Genomic DNA, 9,181 nt, shown 5'->3' on the forward strand with positions numbered 1-9,181 from the left:
CAAGGATAGAGTTGTTACATTGTTACGTCATGTTCAGTTTTCAACGCAAGCAATCACCGGCAGGTTATGCAGATACAACGAAGGTTGTGAACAAAAGATTTACACCTTGAGTTTGTGAACAAAAGATTTACACAAACTCACGTATCCATTAAACACTGCCAAACCAACAAAATTAAAACCAGATGCTTTCTTTTGCTAGTTGATGAAGCATTTCAAAATGGAGTTTCGTTGCATCTCCAACTCCCTCTATTTGATGCTTCTCTCCTTTCTCCCTACTCTGTCCACGCGCCTCTTGACCTCCAATCTGTGGTTGATGTGGGACAACAATCTTGACCTCCAATCTACGGTTGCATCGACCTATAGGCACATCTTTAATATTTATAAAAATAATTGAACCATTCACTTGTGAACAAAAGATTTACACAAACTCACATATCCATTAAACACTGCCAAACCAACAAAATTAAAAAGAAGAATCTACCGATAAGAGGTACACACTCAACTACAACTACGTACCCCAAGAAGAATATAATAAAATCATTCATTGCATAGTATTCCGGCTAAATGCCATGGATGGTCAAGCCACCAATCAACGAACCGTGCGATGTATGCGACTTCCTAGCGGAGCTCAAGGGAGAGGATGATGAGGACCTGAAATGCACTTCAACAGGAGGTGAGAATGGTGTCGAGAAGTCACGGCAGGCCACTCCGACGCTCAAGTCAGTATTCCATGAAAGGAAAATGAAATTATTGAAGAAGAAGAAGAGTTTAGAAAATTAAACCAGCCCCTTCAGCCGAAGCGGAAGAAGAAGAAGGAGCAGAAGCCCTCCCTTGCTGTCGAAGAGGAAGAGTCCCCTTTCTCTTTGCTCGAGCCTCCATTATGTATGAGAAGTCCATCAGATCTTGAGTTAACCTTGCAGAAAAAAGGAGACTCAAGGACATCTGATTTGACAACTTCATAAATGTTCTTTATGGTGCCTTGTGTCTTGGGAATAAAGGACATCTGATTTGACAACTTCATAAATGTTCTTTATGGTGCCTTGTGTCTTGGGAATAAAGGACATCTGATTTGACAACTTCATAAATGTTCTTTATGGTGCCTTGTGTCTTGGGAATATGCACAGCATGCTCATGCTTTATGTTGTTATGCGTCTTGGGAATATGCACAAGTTTGACTCTTGGTCTCCATCCGGAAAATAACCATGCCATTCTATAGCACCGGCATCACATAGAATAAGTTTTCTGCTATTATCCATGTCTCCTATTTAAGTGTGAGGCCCATCAAGTTGTAGCCTCTGTAAGCCATTTGTAGGCAGCATCCATCTCTTTAGGTACTGTAATGTTTGAGCCTGACAAATTCCACCTCTCAAAAAAGAAACCTATGGCCACCATGAGCATAGGAAGCATGTCAAGATAGTATAAGCAGTAAAGAAATTTTTTTAAACAAGTTTATAATGAAACATTCAGGCAAATGTGTATGGTGCATCAACTTCATTTAAAACCATAGAAAAAATAAAACTTGTCTCACCACCAGCTGATAAGCAATGCCTATGGCCAAGGTTTTTATGGCTTGCTGAAACCATTTCATTAACTTTTATTGTGCTCAAACTTCCAACTCATGACAAGCTAACTTTATTGATGAAAAAGATTATTTGAGACCATGTGAGTAAACTGAAGAAAAGTATTGAATTAAATTTAAGAATTCGTTGTTAACAGACTTTGTTCAACCCAGGTATGAATTACATCATTGATGAGATGTTAGTTGTCTAATTTGATAATTAATGAATTTTGATCATGGATTCAATCACCATAAAAAAAACATTCAAACAAAAGTAGTCTAAGAAAATTCTCAGCCGCCTCAATCATCGTAATGCCTACAAGCTCATTTAGTTGAGAGAAGCTCTTAATTCCTGCTTTGTTTGGTGTTGCCACTTCTTAGTTAGACTACATAGCAAATGACATTCCCCAAGTTTATCATATCAATAAGCCAATATTCATAATCCAACTAATAAACGCATTATGGAAACATCATCTCATTTAGATGAAACTTACCTTGAAAGCAGGGTTCCTTCATATTCATAGACCACATCATTCATGATCCAGTTATCAGGATATGGCTGGCCACTTGGGGCAAAATAGTATCCAAACTGTTTCACAGATGCAGTAATCTTTTTAACCAGCATGTAGTTCAAACATCATATAGATTTATCTAAAGAGCTAACATAAATTATTTTATGTAGTCTAATAAACTAAAATATAATCTTAGTTTATACTCTACGATTAACCGACAAACATATATTTGTGTCAGAAGCTAGATAACCTCAAGTCACTATATCCTTGTATATCAACAAACTTAACCATCAAAGTACTATATAGGCGGCCACCCAGAATGACCGATAAACTATATTTAGACTAGCAATTCCATAGTCTTGTTTTTATCACTCGGTTTCTTGTTTTTACAATCAAGAGTTGCCAATCACTTCCAATCGTTGAAAAAATCTTCTTACTATAGGGCGGGCTTTCATCGGCCTTTGGGATATTGGATTGAATCAGAGAATAGGTTCTTACAGTGCCTGGAATTGGACTAATAGCTTGTGCACATGAACAGGTGAGAGGAGGTTTGGATTGACCACGGTGAAAGCAAGTACTTTGGGACTTAATTTTTGAAACCCTAAACCCAAATGAAAGCAGTCAACATGGGGGCGACGAATGAAAGAGGCAGCGATTTTGGGGGTTTAGGATTAGCAATACTTAAAACACATATGAAGCGATGGCCGACTCGGCATGGAGGGCCGACGACGGACACGACGGCGAGCAGAGCGACGGGCAAGCAGGGCGATGGTGGGCCGAACGCAGCGACGCCGGAGCAACGGGCGAGAGGAGGGGGCCAAACGCAGCAACGCCAGAGCCACGCGCGAGCGGAGGGAATTGCCAGCCACGTTAGCATCTCTCATTGGCATTACTCACGAGTTGCCTAGGGAGTCGCTCAGGATAACAAATCTATATATATATATATATATAGAGTTTTGCTATCCCGCACGACACCCCCATCCGTGACTCATGTGCACCGCTCAGACCCACCGCCGCTGTCGCCACCGTCGCCGCGTCGTCCAGCCACTACCGACCGCCGAACCGGGGCGCGATCGACGTGCCACTCGCGGGCGCACCGTCCGGCATCGGATTTCGATCGAATAGTGGCTAGAATCTGGTGAATTCGATCGAAAACTGTCGAATCCGTTGCGCAGCCACTGGCGGCTGAATCGTGGCCGATCTCCGACCGCGATTTGGCCAGAAACCGATCGCGATTCAGCCGGAATCTGGCGTGGCCACTGCCTGCCGTGATTCTGGCCGAATTGCGCCATTTCGACCACAATATGGCTGGAATCCAATGTCGGCCAATGCGTCGATCGTCGCCGGGCCGACGGTCGGCGTTGGCCGGACGGCGCGGCGAGGGCGGACGGCAGCGGCGGGGTTGGGACGCGAGCACTGTGCATTCCTAGATTTAGACGGTCAGATCTCGTGGGTGATCGCGTGATCAACGGCGAACTCGGTGTCGCGCACGGGCACAGATGGGGGTATCGCGTAGCATAGCAAACTCGTATATATATATATATATATATATATATATATATATATATATATATATATATATATATATATATATATATATATATATATATATATATATATATATATATATATATCAATGAAAGTGACAGGTCTCGAACAGTAAGATTGAGCATATAACTGACACGTGTGAGCAATAACCGGCAAGTGCCAATAATCCAAGTGGGTATCTCGTTAGAAGCCCATCATTTTCGGCATCTGGTCAGATGCCCCTCGGTTCAACCTTCCGTATGAAGGCAACCCCTCTCGCTGTAGTTTTCTCCGCAGGCGGCCACGGCACAGTCGGTCTATACGGCACAGTCTGTCTGATTCATTCTCGACAAATCCATCGTCCGTGTGGATTGGTTAAGGTCCACACAACATGCGCAGGAGTAAATCCCCAAATCGTTACTAACTGATCTCCATCAGATGGCTTCCAGTGTCTACAGACGTCAGGAAAAGAAACACGCCTCGCCCACCCCCACAAGCAAACCCTAGCTCTCGCTGCCGCCGACGGTATGTAGCGCTCATAACTGTTGATAAGACACTTCGCAGTATGCACCTTGCCGCGTTTCTTTAGGCCATGATTTTAGGAAGGTAGTTGAGAAGTCGCAGCGCGTATCCGAATCGGTCCAAAATTTCTCGGATATCGAGTGGAACTTTGAATCTTCTAAGCGATCCTGCCTGACGATGAAGGGATTTTGTGTCGGTTCAGGTGATGGTGGTGATGAAATGGCATGCGAGACCAGAGATCTATAGGGCTGCACCCTGAAGTTGTACGGGGCAGCGGAAGCGGAGATTGGGTCACGGGTGTTACCCCTGTCGGCTCCGCCAACAACGTCCATGCCCTCAGTGGGGACGCAGAGATCGACTAGGGTGTTAGTCCCCAAAATATCCTCTGGAGTGGTGGGTGCCAATGCCAGCGGACGCAGGAGCTCTAGGGTTCTCCGATTTGGGAAGCGGCTTGCAGTTAACAAGAGCACAGATGGGTGGCAGGAGGATTTTGGTGGCCGTGGAACTCCAGTGTTCCTTTGTGTCACGTCCTGGGAAGGCCGTCCAAAAAATTTCGGCAGCATCTCCTCATTAACTATGACAATTCCCCTGAATACATGTATAGATACACGGCCACATGCGACCGGAAATAGGACTACACGTCCAATAAATATACACAAGCTACAAACAGATATGAAATAAGGCCTACACAACCACACAATAACTATCACAGGCATACTAACCAACATAATCAAATTTTATGTAACGGAAACATCGTAAATCCATCAAAATGAATAACCACAACACAAATCCAACACAACTACAGAAATATGATAAATCCAAACCACAACTATGGTCCAAACCACGAATACATGTCCTCTGAATACAAAACATAATCGAAAACAACTATAAACCATACCAGTCACTATCTAAACCTCCTGTAGTGAGATAGAACCAGCCGACAAAATCTCCAAGCTCCAAATAACCTATCTGCTACTTGGGGAGAAAACAAAATAACCCCAGGGCTTGGGTAGTGAGCATTAGATACTCACTGGGTACAGAATAGACGTGCATGTAAGATAAACTAGCAGGAATAACAAGAATGTAACATCTAGAATGAATAAGTACATGAGATATAAACACTAGTCAACAGGTAATAGGTATCAACAGATAGTGTAAATCATGGAAGTCGTGCATGGTATATCAACTGAACAATAAAGAAGAAGTAATACTGTGCAACAGGCATAGGTAACAGGTACATGTAATCATGTATGTAATATCATACAAGTGCAACAATCATAGCAAATAAATGCAACAGTTGTAAACATATGAGTAAATTAAACTATGTAATAATCCTACTAACAAATGCATGTAAATATACAGCAACCATCGCAAACAAATGCAAGTCTCTGTCCGCACTTTACATTCCCTAGTCATCCTCCCAGAGCACAGTGAACTAAGGGGCCAGACAAGACATACTGCACACGCTCCAACAACAAACCACCACTAATCTAGTGGGGAGCGATAGTGTAGCAGGAGGGCAATATAGCCAGTCCTGGTTGCACCCAACAATAGTGCAATATATACTCTCACCTCTGTATCTCACCACAATACTGTGCCGGGCAAGAGCCAACAAGAACAACTAGAATGGATGTATTATGATCATCCCAACATGTAATAACTATAGTTAATTAGCATGTTCAACAAATATCAACAAGAGTCAACATAGGTCAATAATACACAGTTAAACTGTTCTACAGTAGATAGATCTATCGAAGGTCATAAGACAGGTATCAGGCAACGAATCTTACAAGTATCATCAAGATAAAGGATATAGATCAGTAGAGCATCTACATGACAATGATAGATCATCGTAAGGTCAAACAGCAAGTATCAAGCCATGATATCAAATGTATCAACTAAACAACTATCTCAAGTAGCAGGAATAGCAACAGGATAGATAAAATATCAATAAGACATCCACTGTAAAAATTGACCTGTATTGATCAAATACAGGGTATCCACCTGATCAGACAAGTGTAGACAACAGAACCCCAAAAATATAGGACCACAAATCAATTAAGGTCCTGCAAAAAGGAATAAACAATATTCCTAAATACAACGATTAAACTAATAAAATCATACTAAAGTCACACTTAGTTTTTAATCAGATTTAATCCTAACTAGATCAACCCTAACCCAATATATTAATAACAATCGTAATCACTACCAAATTCTTAATCTAAATCGAACTCAACCCACAACTAACACCAAGAAATCCCAGCCAACAACATTAGGAAAATTCAACCAACATTTCAATCCCAATCATCAGATCAACCACCCAAAGTAATCTGATTCAAATTAATTCACAGCAGATCATCAATCCACAGATCCATCCTCAGCATCCAAACTACATTCATGATTAATCCCTAATAATCAATTAGAATCAAGTTGAAGTTTACCTCAGATTGGATTCACCTCCTTATTCTTCTTCGCTGAACCCAATACTCGTTCAACTCACAGTAATCCGCTGTGGAGAGCAAGAACAATCAACATCTCAACTTAAAGCTACACACAACCTTCAAAGAGCTTACCTCGAGGATTAGCTAATGCTGCCCTAGATTTGTTCCAAATCAAGCCTTAGCCAACGGCTGATCTTCAATGGCTTTACCCCTCCCACTGCTGTATTCCAAAAACAGGGCAATCCAATCACACCAGTAATGACAAAGCATAAGGATCCAACCTAAAACCTTGGCTAAACAAAATCTAAATCAAAATCTAGAACACTTACCTTAGATTCAACCCTATAGAGCCCTAATCAAGCTTCGATTCTTCTTCTCCTTGCTGCCAACACTTGAAGGATTCATCCAACCATAGCAGCAAGCTGTGAAGCAAGAAAAATCGATCAACTAAAGGAACTTAACAACATCCAGCGAGCTTTAACCCCAAGAATCAATCGAAACCAAACCCAATCAAACAACCCTTACCGATGGTTTCTTCTTCGATTTGCTGCCACCAAAACGCCTCCACCTCATGAGCCAAGCTCCCTTCCGGTGATACCTAGCCCCCGATCTATGGTAGCTCCGATCGCCGACTTCCTCAAGCTTCGATTGGTACTGGATTTGGAGCTTCCCTCATGCTCGACTTCGTAGGAGAAGGGAGGAAGAGCGGCGGCGTCCCGTGGCGGCGACCAAAGGTGTGGCGACGGGGGCAGTGGGGTGGAGGAAACGCGAGGAAGGGGAGGGGAGGAGGCGGTGTCGGCGTCGGGCAGAGGCTCGGGTGGTCGATCGAAGCTTGCGACGTGGATTGGAGCGGCTGCTGGAAGGAACTTGCGGCATGGCCAAAAATCGGGCAAAGTTGTGTTTTAAAGAGGAATGAATAGTAACCTTTCAATGGGGTTTGAGGTTGGGGCTAAATTGGCTTAAATTTTAGTAACTATTGAACCTGTTACTGTAGCAAACTAGATTCAAATTTGGTTCACTTGGTTCACTAACTAAACGACCTCCGATTTGATTCAAACCAATTTCGTTTGATTCGTCTTCATGAGACGAATCTTCTCATCCCTTTTATTTTGTCAAAACCTCTTTCATCACAAATCAAACCAAGTTGGTTCAACTTGAATCGTTTGGTTCATCAACCAAACAAATTTCAGATTTGACCCAATTTAATTTCGTTGATTTCGTCTTTGCAAGACAATTTTCATTATCTACCACAATGAAATTTCTGGTATTTTACATTCTCTCCCACTAATAAAAATTTGATCCCCAAATTTACTATCTTCATACTAGAGTGTAAAAATACTATAGTAACATACTCCCATTTCTATTTGGTATCAATATCTCTGGAAGAAACCCGACTGGTCTCTACCATTCAACCTCCTTCCGCTAACACACTAACCATCGCGCAATAAAAATCTACGATATCTCTTCATGTCGCTCCACCAATCAGAGCGATTCAGGTCCCGATACCTACGAGTATCATCCGGATGTATCGCAAACCTAGAATGATGTGCCTCTTGCAACAACTCCTTCGTGTGAACATGTCCTTCAGACTCTTATGATCAATAAGATGAAAGTGACTCTATAGAGATAATGTCGCCAATCTTCAAAGCGAAGATAATAGCAGCAAACTCTAAATCGTGAACGACTTAGTTCTTCTCGTGGTCCTTCAGCTTACGAGAAGAGTAAACCACCACAGGATCACGCTGCATCAATACTGCCCCCCAATCCCTAGAATGACGCATCGATAAACCATCATCACTCGAAGAAATCATTAGAATTGGGGCACTCACTAATCACTGCTTCAACTCCTGAAAGCTCGTCTCACAAGCCTCTGACCAAACTAATTTCACCCCTTTCTTGGTCAGACAAGTTAGCGATGTCACGATACGGAAGAAATCCTCTACAAATCTCCGATAGTATCCCGCTAAACTCAGAAAACTGCAGACTTCCTGAACGGACTTGGGCTGTTCCCAACCGGTAACTGCCTCTATCTTTTAAGGATTTACGGAAATACCTCTGCTCGATACAACATGTCCGAGAAATCCCACAGAAGATAACCAGAACACACACTTGTTGAACTTAGCATACAGCTGCTCTCGACGTAATGTCTCCAATACGATGCGGAGATGCTGCTCATGTTCTACCTCCGATCGAGAATATATCAGTATATCGTCGATAAAGATAATCCCGAACCGGTCCAGATACTCCAAGAAAATCTGATTCATCAGATTTGTAAATACGGCCGGAGCATTGGTGAAATCGAACAGCATCACCAGAAACTCATAATGTCTGTATCGAGTGTGAAAAGATATCTTCTGCACATCCTCATCTCGTACTCTGAACTGATGATAACCAGATCGTAATTCAATCTTAGAGTACACAGGAATCCTTCAGCTAATCGAACAACATCCTTACATAGCAACGGATATTTGTTCTTGACTATTACCGTATTCAACTGACAGTAATCGATGCATAATCTCGTAGATCCGTCCTTCTTCTCTAGGACAACAAAATCCCAATCTAATAACTCTTGTAGCTGAAACTTCCGTTCCTTTAACTCCTTCGGAGAGTCTTAGACACTG

Source organism: Curcuma longa, chromosome 3 (genome assembly GCF_044706935.1).
Source record: "Curcuma longa cultivar G26 ecotype Majalengka, Jawa Barat chromosome 3, ITB_CL_G26_1.1, whole genome shotgun sequence".
NCBI classification, from domain to species: Eukaryota; Viridiplantae; Streptophyta; class Magnoliopsida; order Zingiberales; family Zingiberaceae; genus Curcuma; species Curcuma longa.